Here is a 24,623-nt window from a genome sequence, read left to right on the forward strand (position 1 = left end):
TCCATCAACACTCTCAAATTTTAGATAATTTCATTGTTCCCAAGAGAAAGATAACCATTAAACACACCCTCACAAAATTGGATGGAAATCTAAATCTCCCCTTAACTCTTGTCCCTCCCCCCATTATTTATCCATGCTGTTGCTGTAGTAGTGCTGATGTTTTCCTCTTAAACATAGCCCAAAGCATACAACAGCAGTTTTCCTCTTATACCCAAGACTTAATCTTTGTACATGAATCATACCTCTGAAGTAGTTCTTGGAAGAACCAATTTATATTTTTAGTGTTAATCAATGGGACACATAGGTCTATAAACCCCTTTCAATCACATTCACCTTCAATGTAGTAATATTACTTATAGACTGCGCTGGTTTGAAAGGATTATGAACCCTAAAAAAGCCAAGTTTTAATCCTGATCCATCTGGTAGAGGCAGCAGTTTTTCTTTAAATCCCATTCAGTATAGGTGGGAAACTTGATTAGGTTATCTCCACGGATATGTGACTCACCCAATTGTGGATATTAACCTTTCATTAGGAGGAGATGTGACCCCACCCATTGCAGATGGCTCTTGATTACTTTACTGGAATTCTTTAAAAGAGGAAGCATTTTGGAGAGAGTTCCTTTTTAGAGCCATGAGAACCATGAGAACCATGCAGTCCCCAGGGAACTTCATGAAACAAGATGCCTGGAGACAAACCTAGCAGATGTCACCATGTTTACCGTGTGCCTTTCCAGTTGAGAGTGAAACTCTGAACATCATCAGCCTTCTTGAACCAAGGTATCTTTCCCTGGATGCCTTAGCTTGGACATTTCTATAGACTGACTTTAATTGGGACATGTTCATGGCCTTAGAACTGTAAATTTGCAACTTAATAAATTCCCCCTTTTAAAATCTATTCTATTTCTGGTTATATTGCATTCCAGCAGCTATCAAACTAGAACACAGACCCACTAGTGAACTGCCTTCATTTCTATCTATTCCCTTACATTTGAGTTCAATCTCACTAGCTAACTGTTCACCCATCTCTAGCTTCTATGTATCTCTAAGTCCCCTATAATCTGTATTATAAACCTCTGATTTTACCTTTACCATTGGTCATAAAAGTGGAGTCATACAGTATCTATCCTTTTGTGTCTGGCTTATTTCACTCAGCATTATGTTCCCAAGGCTCATCCATCTTGTCATGTGCTTTAGGATGTCATTTTGTCTTACTGCTGCATAATATTCCATTGTATGTATATACCACATTTTGTTTATCCACTTTCATAGGCACTTTGATTGTTTCCATCTTTTGGCAATTTTGAATAATGCTGCTATGAACTTCGGTGTGAAAATGTCTGTTTGTGTTACTGCTTTCAGCTCTTCTAGGTATGTACTGAGTATTACTATTGCCTGGTCGTAGGGCAACTCAATATTTAGTTTCCTAAGGAGCCACCAAACAGTCTTCCATAGTGACGGTACCATTATACAATCCCATCAGCAGTGCATAAGTGTCCCAATTTCTCCACATCCTCTCCAACATTTCTAGTATCCTGTTTGTATAATAGCAGCCATTCTTATAGGTGTAAGGTGGTATCTCATTGTAGTATTGATCTACATATAGCTAATGTAAATGTGCATCTCTTCATGTGTTTTTGAGCCATCTGTATTTGCTCTTCAGAAAAATGCCTATTCATATCTTTAGCCCGTTTTAAAATTAGGTTGTTTGTTCTTTTATAATTGAGTTGTATGATTTCTTTATGCATATGGGATATCAAATTTTTGATGTGTGATCTCCAAATATTTTCTCCCATTGAGTTGGCTGCCTCTTCACCATTTTGGCAAAGTCTTTTGTGGTTTTGAGGAACTCCCATTTATCTATTTTTTGTTGTTGTTGCTTCTGCTTTGGATGTAAAGTTTAGAAAACCACCTCCTTTTAGTAGGTCTTGAAGATGTTTCCCTACATTTTCTTCTAGAAACTTTACAGTACTAGCTCTTATATTTAGGTGTTTGATCCACTTTGAGTTAATTTTTGTATAGGGTTTAATATAAGGGCCCTCTGTCATTCTTTTGGCTATCGATATCCGCTTCTCCCATGCCCATTTATTGAAAAGGCTATTTTCTCCCAGCTCAATGGATTTGGGGGTCTTGTAAAAAATTAGTTGACCATAGATTTGGTGGGATTTGATTCCATTGGTCAATACTTCTATCTTTGTGCCAGTACCATGCTATTTTTGAGCAATGTGGCTTTATAATATATTGTAAAATCAGGAAGTGTTAATCCTCCCATTTTGTTCTTCTTTTTTAGGATGCTTTTAGCTATTCGGGGTCTCTTTCCCTTCCAGATGAATTTGGTGACTAGTTTTTCCAAGTTTTCAAAATAGGTTATTGGAATTTTGGTTGGTACTGTGTTGAATCTGCAGATCAATTTGGGTAGAATATATGCCTTAACTATGTTTAACCTTCCTATCCATGAGCAGGGAATGTCTTTCTATCTATTTAAATCTTTTTTTATTTCTTTTGGCCATGTTATGTAGTTTTCTGTGTACAAATCCTTTACATCCCTAGGTAACTTCATTTCTAGGTACTTAATTCTTTTAGCTTTTTTTGAATGGAATTTTCATTTTGGAAATGAAATTCATTATGGAATTATTTTTCTTTTTTGAATGGAATCTTTTCCTTAACTGACTCCTCAGTTGGGTCATTGCTTGTGCATAGAAACATTGCTAATTTTTGCACATTAATTTCATGTCCCACCACCCTACTGAATTTATTAGCTCAAGTAACTTTGTTGTAGACTTCTCAGGATTTTCTAGTATAGTATTAGGTCATCTGCAAATAATGAAAGTTTTACTTCCTCTTTTTCAATTTGGATGCCTTTTATTTCTTTTTCCTGCCTGACTGCTCTAGCTAGAATGTCTAGCACAATGTTGAATAATGGTGATCACAGTGGGCATCCTTGCCTCATTCCTGATCTTAGAGGGAAAGTTTTCTGTCTCTCTCCATTGAGTACAATGCTGGCTATTGGTCTTTCACATATGACTTTTATCATACTGAGAAAGTTACCTTTAATTCCTATGTTTTGGAGTGTTTTTATCAGAAAAGGATGCTGAATTTTGTTGAATGCTTTTTCAGCAATAATAGAGATGATCATGTGATTTTTCCCTTTCAATTTGTTAATGTGCTGTATTACATTAATTAATTTTCTTGTGCTGAACCATCCTTGCATTTCTGGTATAAACCCCACTTGATCATGGTTTATAATTCTTTTAATGTATTGTTGGATTTGATTTGCCAGCATTTTGTTGAGAATTTTTACATCTATGTTCATTAGGGAGATTGGCTTGCAGTTTTCCTTTCTTATAGTATCTTTACCCAGTTTTGATATTAAAATGATGTTAGCCTCATAAAATGAGTTAGGTAGTGTTCCTTTTTCCTCAATTTTTTTGAAAGCTGTGAACAGGATCGGTGTTAGTTGATTTTGTGACTCCCTCATTTTTTTATAAGTATGTCCTTCAGTAACTTCCTAAGAAAAGATGCATTGTGGCTAAAATGAACCTTTCACGTTAGAAAATATCTATATATTCCCTTACACTGTCAATTGATGACTTGGCTAAATATAGAATAGTTGGTTGAAGGTAATTATCCCTCCAAGTTTTGAAAACATTGCTGTTATGTTCTAACATCTATTTTGCTGTGAATGTCTGAAGCCATTCTGAATTTTATATCAGAGAATTGTGGGTCTCTCCCTGTCTCTCCTAAACTTATTCTAAGAATTATTAAATTTCATAATAATGTCCCTTGGTGTGGTGTCTTCTGACATACAATTCATGCTATGCAATCAGGGAGTCTGTCAGTCTGGAAGTTCATACACTTTACTTATAGGAGAGATTCCTGCATTATTCTTCAATAATCTCATCCTTTCCATTTTCTCTGTATTCTCTACCTGAGATTCCTAATGTTTAGATGTGAGCAGCTCCTGGATTGACCTTCTAATTTTCTTATCTTTTCTTTCTTCTTGTCAATCTTTTGTCTTTTCTGCCTTTTGGGGGGATTTCCAACAAAGTTATTTTCAAAATTTTATTGACTTTTTAATGTCTTTTTCGGGGTTTGAAATAAAAACATCTTTATCTTCCCTAAAAGTACTATGTTGTTCCGATGCTTCATTTGTCCAAATCCTGCTGGCATTTGTGCTAGTTGGAAACTGCTGTGTACCCCAGAAAATCCATGTTCTTTAATCCTCATTCAATATTGCTGGATAGGATCTTTTGATTAAGTTGTTTCCATGGAGATTTGACCTACTCAGTTGTGGATGGGAACTTTTGATTAGGTGGTTTCCATGGAGATGCATCTCTACCTGTTCAAGGTGGGGTTGCTTATTGGAGTCTTTTTAAGAAGGACCCATTTTGGAAAGGGCCTCAGAACAAATAAGAGATCCAGAGGTTTGGAGATGAAGGAAAAAAACACCCCTGGGGAAGCCAAACACCCTACCAGATACCATGTGCCCTGCCAGCTGGTAGATGTGCTCTGGAGCCATCAGTCTTTCTTGAGACATCTTTACTTGGATGCTGCAGTTTGGACATTTTTATAGCCTTAGAACTGTAAACTTGCAACTTAATAAATTCCTTTTTTAAAAGCCATTCCATTTCTGGTATATTGCATCCCAGGAGCTTTAGCAAACCAATGCAGTACTCTACAGATGTGATAAATTTTTCATTTCTCTGGAGGTATTAGTTGCAGTTCTTTTGAAATTTTCCTCTGCTCCCAGCAATGTCTCTGTTTTACTCTGGCTTTTCTCACTTTAGTATTTTTGTTTGTTTCATTGATTGGTTGGTGTTTTAAGTTTTAAGGCATGAGGACTCTCTTCCTCAAATATCCAATGATCCTAATTGTCCATTTTTGGGTAACAACTTTATTAAGATAAAATTCACATACCATACATTTTCCCACTTAAAGTAAATAGTTCAATGATTTTTCATATATTCACAGAGTTGTGCAACTATTATTGTAATCAATTTTAGAACATTTTCATCACCTTGAAAAGAAATGCATTAGCAGTCAATCCCCATTCTCCTCCTTTTTTCAACCCTAGGCAGCCACTAATCTAATTTCTGTCTCTATAATTTTGCCTGTTCTAGACAGTTCATATAAATGGAGTCATACAATATTTGGTCTTTGGTGCTTTTGGTCTTTTGGTATCTTTCACTTGGTCATTCATTTTTTAAGAGTAAAGCACTGTAAGTCGGGGAGGAGTACTTGATTTATAGTTTTACTCAAGGCAATTAAAATGCATGTCATCCTTATTGATGAAGACCTCCATATGCCTGTCTCTGGAAATCTCTTCTTTGGAGCTACTCCATTTCTCCACAAAATAATCTTCCAATCTGCAATTAGGGAGGGTTGGGTATGGGATATATACCTGGCATTGCAATAAGGCTATGTCTATTCCTTCCACGGCAATAAGGGAAGGATGCTAAAGTCCCACAGTTTGTTGTGTAGATTGAATTTAAGTCTGTTTGTTGTTTATAATGTGTAGATTGAATTTAAATCACTACTGTAGTCCCATAAGATTATCTGTCTCTCCCCAGATAATGGTGTACTAGAGGTCAGAGTCTTACTAGTCTAATTCTCCAGAGAAAAAAATTGGTCTCCTGTTTGTGTGCTTGGGGTGGGGGGAGCAGTAGAAGAAACATCTAGCTTTGAACAATTAGGGAAGATCTAGGGGTCTTTCAATCAACCTGCTTCCATTTGAGACTCTCCACTTTCCACTGCTGTCCTGGAACTTTGTTTGCAGAGCCTCTCACAGGTCCCATGGGCAAGTAATCTGTGGGTATTTAGGTGGGAACTTTTCAACTCTGTTGTGTGCCTGGCCTGCAGCTGAGTTCCTATCTTCAGAATAGTGGTTGAACTGTTGCATTGTTTTTATCTCTCCTACTAATTATTTTGTCTCTGCAGATTAATATGTGTGTTCATCTCCCACCATTTTGCAGGTTTGAAGAGAGAGACAAGATAAACTTATGCAGACATTGTGCTATGACTAACTGGGAGCCTAACATCAATTTTAAAAGGATAATAAAGTTAGTCAAATGGAGAAAAGAGAAAAAGAAGTCCAGTGAAAGCAGATACCATGGTCTCCTAGTCAATATACAAAACAATCTGTCCAGGTATAGGATCTTATGATTCCTCCAAAAAGATATCGAAGTAGCATACTATTGGGAATCAGACAGACTGCATTCCACCTCTCTCACTTACTAGCCCTGTATCATCAGGGAAGTTATTTAATCTCTCTGAGACTTCACTTTCCAATCTATAAAATTTGAAGACTAATGGGGTCTATTTAATAACTTTATTAAGCCAATTAAATAAGATGGTGCTTGTGAAGAGCTTATCATCATATCTAGCAAAACAATAAGCACTAAAGAAACAGGAGCTACAGCTTTATTGACATCATTTATTAAGTATATAAACACATAAAATGAAAAGTTGACTAAGAAGGCTGGCAAAAATCATTTAGATGAGCAGAAAATAAAATTGTATGAGGAAATCAGTCATGTTTCTATACTACTAGAAGAAGAAAAATTTCCATTTACAACTAAAAGAATCAAACATCTAGAAATACATCTAACCAAGCATTTATAGACAGAAAGCTACAAAACATTGTTAAAAGAAACTAAAAAAGACACAAATAAGTGGAAGGACAGCCTGTGTTCATGGAATGGATGACTAAATATTATTAAATTCTCAGTCCTGCTCAAAGCAATTTATAGATTCAATGCCATCCTAATCAAAATCCCAACAACTTTATTTGCAGAAATGTAAAAGCCAATCATAAAATTTATGTGAAAAGGCAAAGAGCCCCAAATAGCTAAAACCATCTTGAAAAAGAATGAAGTTGTAGGACACACAATTCCTGATCTTAAAACTTAGTACAAAGCCACATTAACTAAAACAGCATGGTATTTGCACAAGGACTGATTTATAGACCAATGGAATGGAATTGAGAGTTCAGAAATCAACCCTCACAATTATAGTCAACTTATATTTGACAAGGTGGCAAAGATTACTAAATTAGGAAAGAATAGTCTCTTCAACAAATGGTGCTGGGAAAACTGGATCTCCATTTGTTAAAAAAAAAAAAAGGAGGACCCCTACCTCACACCTTATACAAAAATAAATCCAAAATGGATCAAAGACTTAAATATAAGAGCTAGAACTATCAAATTCCTAGAAGAAAATATAAGAAAGCATCTTCATGACCTTGTGTTTGGCAATGGTATGTTAGACTTTATCCCTAAAGCACAAACAACAAAAGAAAAAATAAATAAATGGGACCTCATCAAATTTAAAACATTTGTTCCTCAAAGGAATTTATCATAAAAGTAAAGGGACAACCTACACAATGGGAGAAAATATTTGGAAACTACATATCTAATAGAGGATTAATATCCAGTATATATAAAGAAATCTTTCAGCTTAACAACAAAAAGGCAAACAACCAAATTTAAAAATGGGCAAAAAGACTTTGTATTGTTTGTTAGTGCTGCCAGAAATGCAATATATAAGAAATGGGTTAGCTTTTATAAAAGGAATTTATTAAGTTGCAAGTGTATAGTTATAAGGCCATAAAGAATGTCCAAATTAAGGCATCCAGGGAAAGATACCTTAATTCAAGAAAGACCAATGGTTTCATGATACCTCTGTTAGTTGGGATGGCGTGTAGCTGGCATCTGCTCATCCTTTGGCTTCTGGTTTCAAGCAACTTCCCTGGGGGTGTTTTCTTTCTGCTTCTCCAAACTTCTCTGTCTGTGGCGGCTTTGAAGCACTCCAAATGTTTCCCTTTTAAAAGACTCCAGTAAATTAATCAAGACCCCCCTTGAATGAGTGGAATCACATCTTCATCTAAACAAAAGTCCACACCCACAATTGGGTACAGCACATCTCTGTGGAAGTAATCTAATCATAATGTCATACCTGCAGTTAGGTGTGTCATATCTCCATGCAAACAAGCTAATCAAAGTTTCCACCCTACAATATTGCATCAGGATAAAAGGGCATGGCTTTTTTGGGGTACACAACACTTTCAAACCAGCACAGACTTGAACAGGCATCTCTCCAAAGAAGATATGGCTAGAAAGCACACCAAAAAATACTCAACATCATTATCCATCAGCAAAATGCAAATCAAAACCATGAGATACCATTTTACACTCATTAGAGTAGCTGCTATTAAAAAAAAATGAAAAATAGCAAGTGTTGGAAAGGATGAAGAGAGATAGGAACACTCATTCATTGCTGGTAGCAATATAAAAGGCACAGTTACTATGGAAGACAGTTTGGCAGTTCCTCAGAAAGCTAAGTATATATATACCATATGATCCAGCAATCCCACTAGTAGGTATATACCCAAAAGAATTGAAAGCAGGAATATGAACAGATATTTGCACACCAATGTTCATAGCAATGCTATTCACCAAAAGATGAAAACAACCCAAGTGTCCATCAACCAATGAATGGATAAATAAAATATGATATATATGTATAACAGCATACTATTTAGGTATAAAAATGAATGACTTCCTGATACATGTAACAACATGAGTAAACCTTGAAGATACCATGTTGATGCCTGGCACAAAAGAACAAATATTATATGATCTGACTGACAGGAAACAGGTACAGTAAGCAACCTCTTACAGTCAGAATCTAGATATAGGTTACCAGGCGATGGGTTGGGGATAGGGAATGGGAAGTTAAGACTTAAAATGTACAGTCTTTATTTGGGATAATGGAAATGTTTTGGTAATGGATGGTGGTGATGTTAGCATAACATTATGAACACAAAAACAGCACTGAAATATATATAAATATACATGAATATAATTAAAAGGGGAGATATTAAATTGTATATATAGTAAAAGAATTTAAAAAATTGTAAAAATTCATGGAACTACACTATAAGAACAGTGAACCTCAAGTTAAAACATGGACTTTAATTTATAGTACAATTTTTTTAATTATAAAATCATCATCAATTGTAACAAATGTTCCACACCAATGTAACGCACTAGCACTGGAGTGGTACTTGGGAATCTTTTATTTTATGCATGATTATTCTATAAACCCACAACTTCTCTAAGAAAGGTAAAAAAAAAAAAAAATTTGTTTGGGGGACTCTCCCATGGAGTCATGAAACACCTAACTTGGATTCTGCTTCCTGACAAATACCAGAGTTGTTTCCTAAGTATCAAACTATAGTATTTGTGTAAGGTCTACTTCACAGACTATCACACAGTACTTTCTTAAGTGGTTAGCTATCTGTTGGTATCATTATTATTAAATGTGATAAGGGTAGGACAGAAAAGGCACCCTGAAAGTTCAGAAGTAGAAAGCTGGGATTGAAATGCAAAGGAGATTGACTGTCAGGCTTGGAAACTGGCCTGGAGCTACACGCTGGCATTTCAGCCAACCCCTGTTAATAATGAGGTCCCTGTTATATTTTGCTATAGACCCTTGTACTTGATTTACACATTTCATTACCTGTTCATCTTTGTTCCTCCATAGACTACAGCTGTGAATAGAGAGGAACCCTGTGGGCCTAATTCTCCCCTATACCTCCAACACACAGTAATTTTCAATAATAATTAAAAACTGGTTAAATTTTATGAATAAACATTTTTAAGAGCAAAGACAACAAAGTGTACATGAAACAGCTGGTTTAATGTGCCTTACATTCACGTTCATGACCTGACAATTCACAAAATATTCCAACCCCTTTTATTGTTTTTTTTTTTTTACAGGTTCCTATGCATAAACGAGGTACATTAATTGAGCAGCACTGAAGTAAACAGCCCAATTTGACTCCAATTCTTTTCTCTAACCTGACACGAGTTTCCCTGGTAGTACTGAGGCCCACTTTATTTAAGGTTGATAGCAAGTGTTTCAGGGAAGGCCCACACTGCTGACCGCAATTCTTTTGACACAATGCTTTCACCATGCCTTTCTTATTAGCTCGACATTTTGTCACAGATTATTAAATTGAAACAATGCTTGTTAAAATAAATGAAAAAAGATGCTCTCTGTAATGTCTTGAAGCTTATCCTTTGTAGACTTGACAAATTGCAGGATTCTACAACATTTCCTGTTACTAAAGGGAATGAGTGACTTTTTCTATAAAGTACTCAGGGTTGAAAAGATCCTAAAATGAAACCTCATATTTTTATGTTGCATTTATGGTTCTCAGAGTGACTTCCTGTATTTATATTATTTGTTCCTAGCCAAAGTTCAACGAGAACAATTTCATTCTTGCAGTGGAGAAACAAGGGCTTAAACCAAGGTCACACAGGGGGTGGAAGTACATGCTAAGGCAGAAAAGTAGCCTCAAAGGCAGCGGTCTGGGACAAAGAGAACTGGGCTCTCTTCCTGGCACTGAATCTCATCAGCTATGCAATCTTAGGCAAGTCACCTCTTCTCTCTGCATCTTAGCTTCCTTAACTTGAAAACTGAATAGATGCAACTAAGGATCTCTTTGGTTTTAATACTCTGAAATTAAGGCACCTGACCCAGATTTTCTGAGTTCCTTCCACAGTACACACAAGGCAAATTACTATCTGAGAAAAAACCTCTGCTGTCACTAAAGGAACCAGTACATCCTTGGTTCTCAATTTCCAGTGAAGGCTTTGAAAAACAAAAATTGTACACAAATGTTATTAGGAACCAGCTCATTGTTAGGCACTATAAAATGCAATAATGATAAAAAGGAGAACAGAATGGATACCTGCCCAAAGGAATTTACTGCCTAGTGGGAGACATGTCAACCACTACACAGTTGTGTCATGGCTACAGCAATGAAGCAATGAGAAAATTACAAGGGAAGCATAAACAATAAAAAGTAAAAACACCTGGATCTGTCTTCCTGAACAGGCACTATATACTTGGGTTGACTCTTATTAATTGACAGGAAGGCAGAATATGTCATCATGCATCTAGAGAACAACCAATGGTTCAATGTTTCAGGAGATGGGATGAGAACAACATAAGGAGAAGTGCATACAGCAAGATATCAGGCTGGAGAGTTGGGCTGAGATCCAATCATGAACGGCCACTGTTGCTGACATGTTTAGATATGTTCTATTTATTTACACCCTCCTTTGCACCCAAGAGGATTTACTGTGATCAAGTGAGAGCCACAGCAACAACAACAACTAAACAACAACCACCACAAAAGTACAGACTGGCTTAAATAATTTGGCTTAAACATATTTGGCTCATTGATGAGAAGCCTAGAGATCAATTAGACTTTAGGAATCAATCCTTGAATCCAGAAGCCTGCCAGGTGCTGTCTGTCTTAGACCTGGGCTCCTAAACCACTGTATCAGCATTGGTGGGATCACTCCTAGACCAAACACATCCACCTCCAGAGCTGAGGATGGAGCCAGCCTTCTGGAACAACAGGCTTTGCATAAATGAACAAACCCACTGGTGTAGTTTAAGGAGGGTAAAGAGAGGAACGGGTATGTGATACTGTGCTAGTTCAAAACTGTTATGCACCCCCAAAAAAGCCATGTTCTTTTAATCTAATCTTGTGACTACAGACATTGTGGGTGGGATCTTTTGATTAGGCTGTTTCCATGGAAATGTGACCCATCTAATTGTGAGTGTGACCTTCTGATCAGATTATTTCCATGGAGATGGGATACTGCCCATTCAAGGTGGATCTAATTAGTTTACTGGAGTCCTTAAAAGAGCTCACAGAGACAGAGAGCTCAGAGCCCACACAGAGAGCACTGAGATTAAACCAAGACATAGATGTGTAGAGATGCTAAGCTAAGAGATGAAACCCATAGTTTGCCTCAGAGAAGCTAAATGAGGACCACAGATATTTAGAGTGAAAGCCACTGAAAACAGAAACCGAGAGAGCCTTCTGAAAGCAGAAGTTGGGAGAGAAGGACAACAAACATGGCCAGGTGCCTTCAAACCCCGAACACCATAGGCCTTTCTTCAGAGTTAAGATATCTTTCTCTGGATGCCTTCATTAAGACATTTTTATGGCCTCAGGAATGTAAATTTGTAACTTAATAAATCCCCTTTATAAAAGCCAATCCATTTCTGGTATATTGCCTTTTGACAGCTTTAGCAAACCAGACACAGATTTATAAAAAGCAATTCCCACTGCACTTACAACTTTTAAGACAATACAAGACACTTCAATGCAACTGGAAAAATAAATAATGAAACCAATATGAAGAGTTAATGAAGGTAAAATGGTGAGATGATATCAGTGGGAAAGTTACTAGAGAGGCCCCAAACAAATATTAAAGATGAATTTTAATTTAGTTCTGAGCTTCCCATGAGCCAAAGAAAAGAAGGAGGCATTACCAGTTAAAAGACCCACAATATACTTCGCAAGTATATTTCTGGTCCAGAATAGTCAGAGAAAATATTTTTCCCATATGTCTTCATAAAAGGATCATTAAATGATAATATAGAACTGTCAGTAGAGTCCTAGCAGTATATATAGCAGCAAGTTTAAAACATCTATCAACACCAATGAAAATTTAGTGTAGGTTTCCCTGAAGCGTTTGGTCCATGCCAAGACAACTATCATACGCCCTGGCTTAATCCAAGGACAAAATCTAGAGTTGGAGATATAACAGAAAGTAAAATTGATGTATCTTCCTGAAGACAGACAGGAAACCATTTTGGCTTGACCTTTTCCTTGTTGGTAAATGATAAAATGTTATTTTTATATTTAACATAAGTATTTTACAGAATAGACTATAAAATTCATGTATATTTTGAAAGAAAAAGATAAAACTTCAATGAAAGGAATGCCCCACTTGTGTCGCCCACTTTTTGGGTTGCATGCACAAATGTCTAGAAATTTGGTTTTATACTCTTTTACCCTGGGTTTCTCTCATGGGAGGGAGATGTTTGAAGACACTGTGCCTTACTTTTTCTCATCTGGCCAATTCCTATTCATTTCCTACAGTTCCTTGTACTTCTCTGATCGAGTCACTCTGCACATTTTATTGTGGTTACTTGTTAAATATCTGTCTTCTGAGGTAGATATTGACTCTTCAGTTCCTGACATAGTGTCTGGCCTGATGTGAGGGGCCAATTAATAAGTGGATGAACTAAAAGATGTCTGGTCTACAGATCCTTCAATGATCGCTCATGAAAATGTTTCTTCCAACTAGGCATTTAATGGAATCAAGCCATTTTCAAGACAGTGAGGACAGCATTGCCTTCTTCTTTAGTCATTGTTTCATGCAAAAAACATGCCTGAGTGGATAGGACTAGGTGCACTTCAGTAAAGAAGCTTTCTTTCTCTCCCCATTCCAACACCCATATGTGACAGTCACATAGGCTGTGTTTATAGATTAACTCCTATGTTAACTAGCTTTGTGATTTGGACCACTTGATTAAGCTTTCTCTGTTTTTTCATCTCAAAGTAAAAATGATATAAGTAAACAAAAAATCAGGGTGAAGCACGCGTAACTTCCTCATATGATGCCCATTGCATCCTCAAAAATGCATTTCTAGCTCTCTGATTCTCCCTGTAACAACATACATATTTCCCCTAGGAGTAAGTAGGCACTTAATGATAAAGATATCATTTTAGGATATTTTTTCCTTTAATATAATAATCTGGCAGTCTTCCACATTAGGCAGGAAACAGAGACAGTTTAACTAAAAAACGAGATGGTAAATATGTGCCAATTTAGCTTGGAAGGAGAATTAAGTTATTGCAAACTAAACTTCCCGACCAGTATCTAAAATTTTTCATTAAAAAGCAACTCCAGTCTATTGAGTTTACTTATAAATTTTGGCTGAGGTTTTAGAACAAATGTTTTTAATTTCATTATACACTCTCAAATTGACCAAATCATCATAGGGATAAACTCAACCTCTATAAATGCAGTTTTTTTCCCTTGTGCCTTGCTCTGATTTTCATTTTCTCTTTATTTCTTTATTGCTTCTCAGTAACTGAGTGCCTCTTTAATCAAGCAAAGAAAACATAAAGAAGGAACATTCTCAATTTGGGGTTTTTAGACTATTAGTTCTCAATGATTCTTTCCTGAGATTAAAGCCAGAATATAAATCAGGAGATTTTTTTAGGACTAGCAATAAAGAAATGATTATGGGTGTATATTCATTCAGATTGTTGCAAAATCTAGTTCATTGTGGCTATAGGATTAAGGTTCTCATTACCTTGCTGACTGTCAGCCAGAAGCTATTCTCAACTCCTAAAGGCCACCCACTTTTCTTAAAGTGTAGCCCATCCCACCATCTTAAACTACCAACTGTATGTCAAATCTTTCTTGTGCTGGACTCTCTGTCTTCCTCTTCTGTCACTGTAATGACTAGTTTCATGTGTCAATTTGGCTAGTTTATGGTGCCCAAGTGTTTGGTCAACAGATGGGATTTGCATCTATAATCTGTTGATTGTATCTATAACAAAGGAGGTTACCCTCAGCAGTGTGGAAAATCACCTCATTCAATCAGTTGGCAGTCCTAAAGCCAGAATTGAGGATTTCAGAGGTCAGAAGTTCTGTCTCAACTTCAGAATTGGCTCATACCATAATTTCCAACATGCCAATTTCTCCTGAGAAATTCAGGCCAGGCACTTTAGTACAATGTTCATCAGTTTCCAGCTTGCTACCTGCCCTATGGAATTCATATTTACCAGCCCCAATAGTCATATGAGCCAATTCCTTATATTAAATCACATGTATATATATTTGTATATCCATATCTACTCTCCTGATGGCTCTGTTTCTGTAGAGAACACTGAAAAATATGGTGACCAACTGGAGAAAATACTCTGCTATTAAAGACTCATGTGAACAGACCAAGCACACCAGTATAATCCTTGTATCTTAAGGTTGACTGTGCCGTATTATGCAACCCAATCATGGAGGTAAAAATCCATATGCAATGTGTGTGCATGAGGGGACAGAAAATCTTGGGGGCTATATTAGAATTCTGTCTACCACAAAAGGTATTCTATAAACATTTGTTGAATGAGAGAATGAATAATGAATACGGTTATTTAAAATCATAAACTCACAAATGTTAGCCTTTAAGTAATTATGATTCATAAAACTGTCCCTGTGACATCATAAAGAAATTAAAGTGGATAGGATTTAATTAAGAATATAGCTCATCCAAGCAATTTTTTCTTATCTTTTGGTCCTCAGAAGGAAAATCCTAGTGACCTGACAAAGGCAGTTTAAAAGCAATGTAAGAAAAAAGAAATGGCAAATCTTGGTTTTCATTTGGTTCAGCTACTGACTAGCTGTATAAATTTGGGTAACTGATTAAACATCTCCACATTGCCCAGTACGTCATGCAGAGCATAACAGCTGCTTGATAATTTTCTCCCATCTGTCTGAAGAATTCAGCAATTTAATATGACAATTCACAGATCTATTTCATCAAGGCAAAGTTTTCTAGTGAAGTTGCAGGGTGAAGGTGGAGGGGAATTGGGATGGGGGTATACGATTATTCCAGAAAATTAGTCGAAGGTACATGTGATCAACATTCATCTTGAAAGTCCTTTAAGAAGGTGCCACATTGAAAACTTTTTATTTAAGCCAATCCACTTCAGCCAATCCACCTTCCAATATGAGGAAAAAGTCTTATTTAGTTAGTTGAGTATCAGGAGAGGTAATTGCCTAAAGTTTAAAAGGCGTAACTTACTAAAAATGCCTATCTTTAGACACTGCAATCTCAGCACAGAAAAGCACCCCTATTATGAAAGTCAAAATAGTCCAGTCCTGCCTCTTGGCATCTCTGTAATACTGGACAAGTTACTTAATTTTTCCTTGCCTTAGTGTCCTCATCTGCAAAATGGAAATAATAGTAAATAATGGGGCTGGCATGAGGATTAAATGTATTGGTACATGTAAAATATTTCATGTTTAACACATGGTAAATACTATAAAAATGTATACTGAATTAAATGAGGACTTTTAGAAACACACTGAACCTAACATAGAGAGAAAGTAGAACAGTAAACCTGCATCTCATGCTCCCTCAGAGACATGCTGTCATTTAGTGGATGGCAGGAATATTTGCCAACTCCATTTAAATTTGTTTTCTCCCTCCCTCTCTCTCTCTCTCTCTCTCTCTCTCTCTATATATATATATATATATATATATAAACTCTGTAAACAATTTGTCCTCCAAGAACTGAACCATTTTTAATCTTCCTAATGCCAAGATAGGATTAGATGCTCAAGAGATTTGAAGTACAAAAGAAGAGGAAGCAGGAGTGGGCCAGAAGTGGATACAGAGCTCGATGCAGGTCTGACACCTGTGAAAGGAAACAGGGAAGGAAAATTGGGTTGGGAAGAGCCTCAGGCCACATTGCAGTTCTAAGAAGGCCTAAGCCAGGCCAGTGAGGGTCCACAACAGATAGCCCATTAGTACTCAGTCAGGCAGAAAAGGCCTGGCTCTAGTATCTTTGCCATGTTCAGACACTGCCTGGGAGCCATATAGAGGCTGCATGGCCTTAGCATGAATGCTGCAGATCTGAAAGCTGAGCAGCTGTCATCAGTTGAGTGCCCATGGCAGGTTATTTCAAAAGGAAATCTACATGATGGAGCATCCATGCGGCTGCCATAACCCCTGTGATTGCATTGATGTGGGATAAATGCTCATATGATGAGATATCCACTGACCACTTTTTTGTTAGTCCATCATTTAATGAAAATTTCTGGTAAGGAGGACACTGCCTAGGGCACTTGGCAGGCATTACTATACACCCAATGGTTCTTTAGAGCCAGCCAGGAGGAAGTAGCTGGGTTGCAGTGGTGGCCCTCTGATGGGATCTGCCCCATAATGAAGGGTGGTGCTTACTGGTTGACAATGTCTGGGGCCTGATGCATTGAGCTCACCTTTGACTGGGTGTTTGTTGAGTGAGGCCTCCGGTGGTGAGAAACCTCCCATTGCACAAGAGCCAGTGTGTTGTGTTTGTGTGTGTGTGTGTGTGTGTGTGAGAATGTGTGTATAATTTGGGACCCCATTTCTTTCATTCAATAAGAAAATAGCTTTAAGTTCCACAGAAAATATATCTATTCTTGGAAATGAATTATATACTTTATTGTATAGGAGAATGTCATTAAGAAAGGTGGCACAGTTTTTTAGCCCACAAAATGATCGTACCTGGAATTCTTTGAAACACAACAGTCAGGCAACTTTCTAAGTTTTTCATCTTGAAATGAGATCACCGGCCACATTCCAAAGTTGGGCAACTCCAGCTGGCCTCTGGCCCACGTGTGTTGATCATAATTCTGTTCTCACTAGGCACTGTGAAAATCTTTTCAGCTTGGCTCGTTATTACAAATGCCAATGAAAACAATAAAGTCATGCCATTATCTTTACTCACAATAGTGACAAAATTTTTAAACAAATATATGGGGAAATGGGTACTTTTGTATGTAGCCAGAGACACTGAGTCAGGTGCCCGCTCTATGGTAGACTTCACTGTTATGACTCTTGGTTCCAAAGGTTGGGAAAGCTAGCTTGAATTAACTTATTAATTATTTTTTAAAAGTTTTATTACAAATAGGGATACTCGATAAACCTCAGCATTGCTCATGTGGTTGAGCTGCAGGACACGTGGAACCAAGGACTCTAACTGCATTTGGACTCAATCCCCTTCTCATCTCTGCTTTCCACTGCTTTTTCTCTCTTGTTGCCAACTGGCTTTCACCACATTCTGGAAAAGATGGAAACCAGCAAATTTTGAGTTCTATGCCTTACAGTTTCAGCCATCAGAATTCATTGATTCAAGTCTCAAGTTCCCCAGGTTCAAAAATCCTAGGGAGGGATTCACTGACCCTGATTAAATCTGTAACCAACCTGTACCAATAATCAATGACCTGAGAAATGGGGTTGTTTGATTGGCACAGTTTAAGTCTTGGCCCACTCCTGACACAATCCACTGTGGTCAGAAGATGGGCTCATTTTACCATGGACCCTTCCATTAGAAGGACTGGGGAAGGCATAATTCCCAGAAGAAAAATGTGCTGGCCAGACAATACCGTAGGGGTCAGTGTACACAAGCACTCGTTGCCTTTTTAAATTAATCAATTAAAGATAAATTGGTTTAGTCAATTGGGAGAGATATTTAGCAATACCTGTTAAAACTTTAAGTGTACATAATCATGCCAATTAATTTCATTCTAGGCATTACCCTACAAAAATATTAGCATAGATACACAGAGGACATTAATTTATTAATTAAAAAATATTTGTTGCATGCTGTGTGCCCTGCACTGTTCTAAGAGCTGGAATAATAGGAGTAAAAAATATAGATAAGAATCCTGCATTTGCATTTTAGTGGATAACACAGATAACAAGCAAGTGATCAGTACATAGCAAGTTTGTATTGCTAAGTATTCTGTTCAATTTCAATTTCTAGACTTCATAACATCACAGGATAAATGTAATTCTTGTTTATGCTCAGGAGTTTTGAATACTTTTAAATCTTTACTTGTAATACCATATACACTTTCAGTTGAAAATGGTGTCAAATTATGTATAACTTTTTATAAAATTGTACATTTTACAAAGACCTTTCATGTCTACTGTCTTATTTCTCTCATACGATAATTCTATAAAGACAATGATTCTTTGGTCACTATTGAATTACCAGAGTCCAGCAAGAGGCCAGACATGAAAAGTTTGTTGAATGAATAAAAGTTGTGTCATGGCAATGAACACAGAACTACTTAAGTGGTACAGTAAATCTTCTAACCCAGGACTGATAGCTCCAATTCTTGGACTTTTACAGATGCAACAATCTGTGATTTCTATACTTCTCTAATCATAAAATTTAGGTACTCCTCATTTTACATTACAGCTGCCATTGTTTCTGTATAAAGTTTAAGGATCTTGGAAATTATGTAGTTAAGATAGATAAAGATATAAATAGGTATAGAGATTTAGAAATAGAAATATATGTAGTTTATAGAGATATAAATCTAGAGATAGATTTTATACATGTAAACATTATATAGACTTATATAAATCTATAAGGATCTTTATTTATACATATTTGTATAATTATATATTGTGTTGATGGTAGATTAAAAAAATAGAAATTGCTCTTGTAAAACTGCAACAATTGCAGCTGAAGTTCTAAGGATGGAGGATAGAAGAAGCATTGGTAATGCCTATATCTGAGCCTCAGGAAAAATCTAAGACATGTTTTAATATTAACCACATATGTGTGACATGGATAAGTCACTCTGACTCTCACAGAACAAAGCCATTTCAGTTAGCTCTGTGAGCAATTGCATGTTTTAGACTTTACAAGCTGCAAATATAGTTATGACAAAGAACATGCATCAATATGATTTTATGAAATGAGCCATCCCAGGAGAGTTTGAGCTCCTCCTCTTTCTTGAAGAAGTAAGACTCATCAAATGTCATGACATGACATACTACAGATGCCTAGATAAAGGCAATGGATGTGAACTCTGGAAAAGGAAAGTCTAGTCTTAAGCAATCATGTAGAGCTGAAGGGCTACTGACCCAAGTCTACTTCTACTGGCTACAACTCATCTGTACAAAAAGTAACACACACACACACACACACACACCCACACACAGCCTCTCACTTAATTTTCATGGCAACCTTCTGGACATTTTTCTCCTGCAATGCATTGAGAATAGGCTTTGGAATCGCAAATCCTAAATCTAGTCTTGAACCAACTTGAGCAAGCCAAACCTCAAATTTCTTACCGACAAAATTAAGATAATAATATTTGCCTTCTAAGATTTAAATTAGAAAGGTATTTAAGCACCTAGCGGAGTCCTCACATCTAATACTCCTTTAGATGTATTTTTGTTAAGTCCTTGGTAGTTTCTACATAGACAGTCATGTCATCTGAAAATAGACAGTTTTATCTCTTACTTTCTGATCTGCATACTTTTCTTCCTTTTCTTGCCTTAATGTACTATCTAGAAGTTCCAATATTATATTGAGTACGAGTGTTGAAAACTAACATCCTTGTCTTGTTTCTGATATTCAGAAAACATTCAGTCACTCACCAGTAACTATAATATTAACTGAAAGCTTTTTGTAGATCCTTTTTTTCAAGTTGATGAAATTTGCCTGTATTCCTATTTTTCTGAGAGTTTTTATAATGAATGGAGCATTGAATTTTTCAAATGTGATTTTTCTTCTTTACTCTATTAATTTGGTAGGTTGCATTGATTGATTTTTAAATCACAAACCAGACTTGCATCCCTGAAATAAATCCTACTTGGTCATGATATATAATTCTTTTTATACACTGCTGAATTTCATTTGATAATATCTTGTTATGGATTTTTGTGCCTACGCTCATGAGGGATAACATCAGTCAACAGTTTTATTTGGGGGGGGGGGGTGTCTTTAGCTTTGATTCCAGAGTAATATTAGCCTCATAAAATGAATTGGAAAGTGTTTCTTCCTAATTTTTTGACAGGAGGAGTTTGTGTAGAAATGGTATTAATTTTTCTTTAAATGTTTTTTTGAATTCTCTAGTGAAACTGCCTGAGCCTGGAGATTTCTTTTTGAGTTTTAAGTTTCAAATTCAACTCCTTTATTGGTTATTAGTCTATTCAAATTATCCATTTCACATTAAGTTGCAGTAGTTGGTTTTGTCTGAGGAACTGTTCTGTCGTAATTTGTTAGGGCTACAATAACAAAATGCCAAAGACTGGTTAGCATAAACACCAGGAATTTATCAAGTCACAGATTTGGATGTTAGTAAGTCCAAAATCAAGGTCTGAGCAAGGCCATGCTTTCTGTGAAGTCTGTAGTGTTCTGGTGGTGGTTGCTAACTCAGTCTCTGCCTCTGTCACATGGCCTTCTCTCCCCCATTGTCTACACCTCTCCAAATTTCCTCTGCTTACAAGAACTCCAGTCACACTGGATAAAGGCCAGCCTTGATGGAGTATAGCCTCATCTTAACTAATAACATCTTCAAAGATCCTATTTATAAATAAGTTCACATCTGCAGTAGTGGAGGTTAAGACTTGAAAATGTCTTTGCGGGGAACTTGATTCAATCCTCAACAAGGTCCATTTCATCTAAGTTGTCAAATTTATCTGTGTAGAGTTGTTTGTAGTATTCCTTTTGATGTCTTTAGGGTTTGGAGTGGCATTCCTTTTTCCCTTTTGATATTAGTAATTTGTGTCTTCTTTCTTTTTTCTTTGTCAATCTAGCCAGAGGTTTGTCAATTTTATTGAGCTTTGCAAAGAAACAACTCTTTGTCTCATTGATTTTCTCTATTGCTTATTTGTTTTCAGTTTCATTGATTTCTATTCTTTGTTATTTCTTTCCTTCCACTTGCTTTGGGTTTATCTGCCCTTCATTTTCAAATTCCTTAAGGTATAAAGCTAGGTTATTCAGGGACCTGCACAACGATAAAAGATCAAACATTCATTTCACCTGAGTGCAGAGAGGAGAGGAGAAAGAAAGCAGAGCTAAAAAAAAAAAAAAAAAAGTCAAATGGCTGAAAACCTCCTAAATTCTATTAAGTCTGTCATCTTGGCATTCATTGATTGTCTTTTTTCATTCAAGTTGAGATTTTTGAAGAATCATTTTTTATTGGAATCTGGAAATGTTGAGTATTTTGTTATGAAACTGGGTTTTATTTAAACTTTCTGCTTTAGCTGGCTGTGTTTGACACTGGCAGAGAAAGGAGGGAGGGCACTGTCTCATTACTGCCTGGGGCTGGAGGGGGTGGGGGTAGAAGTCCAAGTTTCCCACGTGACATCCAAGGAGGGATAAGGGTTCTACGCTACTGCAGATAGGAATTTACAGCTGCAGGAAGGCTCAACTCCCCAGAAGGCCTCCCCTGATCCAATTGGATTGGAGGAGAAAAAGTGCATCATTACTGCTCCCCACATGGCGTCCAGTAACCTCACAGTGGCATAATTGACACTGGACACCAGTCAAAGTCCTTCTTCTTTCCACTAGACCTCCCTTACACCTCTCCAGTAGGTATAAGGGATAGAAGTCCAGGTTTCACACATGGTCTCCACTGACACCACAGTGAGGGGAGAGGGAGCTTCATTACTGCCCAGTTGGGCTGAAAGTCCTGGCTCTCTACTTTGTCTTTGCCAACAACATCCAGGTGAGAAGGGAGGACTTGGTGCAACTTGTTACAGCCTGGTGAAGGTGGTCTTTGCTAGTGTGGGTAGAGGTGGGCCACAATTTCTTCTGGTATTTGGGAGAAGCAGAGTTGTTATTGTCTAAAACCTTTCTGTGCTGCTAGGCTGCCCTTTCTTAGTCCTTCCACTACAGACAGCAGGCTTTTGGGTCTATATCTGTTGGCATCACAGTGTCAGCTTTGCCAGCTCCAAATCTGGAATATATGAGGCAAAAAGAAATTCTAGGGAACTCAGCAGGTTTCAAGGTCCCTAGACATCTGCCTTCTTCTTGCCACCTTTTATACATTTTATGTTTGTTTTAAATACAATGTCCAGGAAGTTCTGGAATTCATTTTTAGTAACATTTTATTGTAATAACACTTTTTAAAGGCATTAGAAGAAGTTTTAAAGATAGAAAAATAGGCTTCTTCTAATGTCAATTAAATTATCATTGTGATAACATATAACATTAAGATGTGTAGATGTGCTTATCTGTCAGATTCCTAGCAAAGGCATATTGGCTTGTTAGCCAATTAGCCAAGTTAAAGCCTGATCTTGGTAGGCAGATTACCCATGAATGTGTGGTTTGATGGTGCTGGGTAAGCCAGGCTTCTTTGAATGAATCTCCCTCTGGCTAGTGCATAGAATTTTAGTGTTTAAGCTTTATCCCTTTAGCTTATGTCTATAATACCTGCTGAAATATAAATATTCATGGATAATATGTAGTACAACTCTAGACCCCTGTTGTGCTGCATGCTGGGAACAGTCACCCATAAAGAGAAGAAGACAGATATTCAACAGAACGAAATAGATATGAAGACATTTCACCACAATCCTCTAAACAGATTATTTTACATACACACACACTACACGCACACACACACATAATCTTTGCCAAACCAGCAAACCAAAAGGATGCAATTTAAGTGAAACTTCTGGTTACAACCAATATTTATTTTGAACTGCTTGGTGTGATGAAAAGTTCACAAGAAGTTGGGTGCAATGTCTTCCCCACTAGCTGGAGGAGAGAGGATTTGGTTTACTGTGGTCTCTTTCAACCCCTCAGGGACTAAGCTCAACAAATAATCATGAAATACTTACTATGTGGTGTGCATCATGCTACACACTAGGGATAACAGATTTATAAATCTATTCTCTGTGCTATCTCTTATACATTGGCTTTTGTACCTAACAGATGTTTCTGTGAAATTGGTTTTCTTTCTCATAAACTTGTAAAGCATTTTAGAAACTCTAAAATTTAGCAAACATATCCTCATATCATCAATTCTTAAAATAAGGTAATTTAACAAATGAGAGCAGTGAAGCCCAGATAATAAAGTATCTTACCCTACAGTCACAGAACTAGGAGTATTGGAGAGCAGCCTTGAAGAATGGTCTTCTGATCCCCAAGCCCAGACACTTTCATACCACATCTTGATGCAGCCCATCTCCTGGGGTCATTTTCCCTAGAAGACTAGATGAACCTTGATGAAGGTCCCATTTGGGGTTTTTTAATCATTCACACTGACTTATGGTCATGTTCAGTGTTCTAAAACCAAAAACTTCAGAAGGATGGGAACCTTATCATTATAATTAATTATAATTTTATATCTCTGTCCTCGTAGGTGCTCTATTAATATTTGTTGAGTTAATTTGAATGACCGTAAGGCTGAGAAACCAGATTCTAAAATATAAGATAACCTTTAATGCTCTTGCTTGTTATCAGTCAACCTGCTTCTTTCCTTTCCTAGCTCTATGATCTCAGCTAAATGAATAAATTTCTCTTAGCTTATGAAGTTGTTATGGACATAAGAAATAGTAAATGGTAATTATTATTATTATAAAGTTTGCAAGATTTCTAAGACAGTGTTTGGCATAGGGCAGGCTGTTCTTCACTCTTCCAGATTGCAAACTTCATGAGGGCAGGTGTATTCTTATTTAAAATGCATAGCACAATGTTCTATACCTATAAGGCACTGTAAAAAGATTTGCTGAATGAATGGATAAGTTAATTCAATATTAAAAAAGGATTTTTAATTATCAGTATTAAAATACTTAACTTCGCTTAGAGCAAGTTAATATGGTATTTTGGTAAGAGAGTAAATCTACTCATATCTTCTAGACTATAATAAAATAGGGTCAATTACACTTAATCATTTCACTTTAACATATCTACCTTATTATTTACCTTTGAAGTCCTAACCAGCTCCCTACTACCTACCTTTATCCTTTCCTGTGACCTAATCATTCATTCATACATGCAATTAACATTTACTGAGCACTTACTGTGTACCAGAAACCAGTTTGCTAAGATTCATAAGACTCTGTCTTTGACTCTAAAGGATTTACAATCTATGAGGAAAAACCAGTGCATAAACAATTTATAATTAATGGAGTTGTTATGATAGAAGTATAAAAAAGTGCTGTAGTTAGAAGAGTGATTAATTCTACTTGGGGAATTTACTTATGGGAGCTTACATGCTGGAAAA

At 36.7% G+C, this 24,623-nt stretch overlaps 1 protein-coding gene across 20 annotated transcripts in view; it reads right to left on the minus strand.

Moving 5' to 3' along the window:
* The window catches only part of LOC143663043 (uncharacterized), a 188,778-nt gene that overhangs the window by 137,176 nt on the left and 26,979 nt on the right, over window positions 1–24,623 (minus strand). For 7 of the 20 annotated variants that reach the window (XR_013165765.1, XR_013165770.1, XR_013165771.1 and 4 more), the window contains exon 4: window positions 17,050–17,704. The exons of 3 other annotated variants lie outside the window; for them this stretch is intronic. The gene's annotated coding sequence lies outside the window, so the exon portion shown is untranslated. Of the gene's footprint in view, window positions 1–16,224; window positions 17,705–24,623 lie in introns of those variants that run through there. 10 more of the 20 variants (XR_013165764.1, XR_013165763.1, XR_013165762.1 and 7 more) reach the window with 6 other exon arrangements.

The sequence above is a fragment of the Tamandua tetradactyla genome, chromosome 19 (assembly GCF_023851605.1).
Source record: "Tamandua tetradactyla isolate mTamTet1 chromosome 19, mTamTet1.pri, whole genome shotgun sequence".
Classification (NCBI taxonomy): Eukaryota; Metazoa; Chordata; class Mammalia; order Pilosa; family Myrmecophagidae; genus Tamandua; species Tamandua tetradactyla.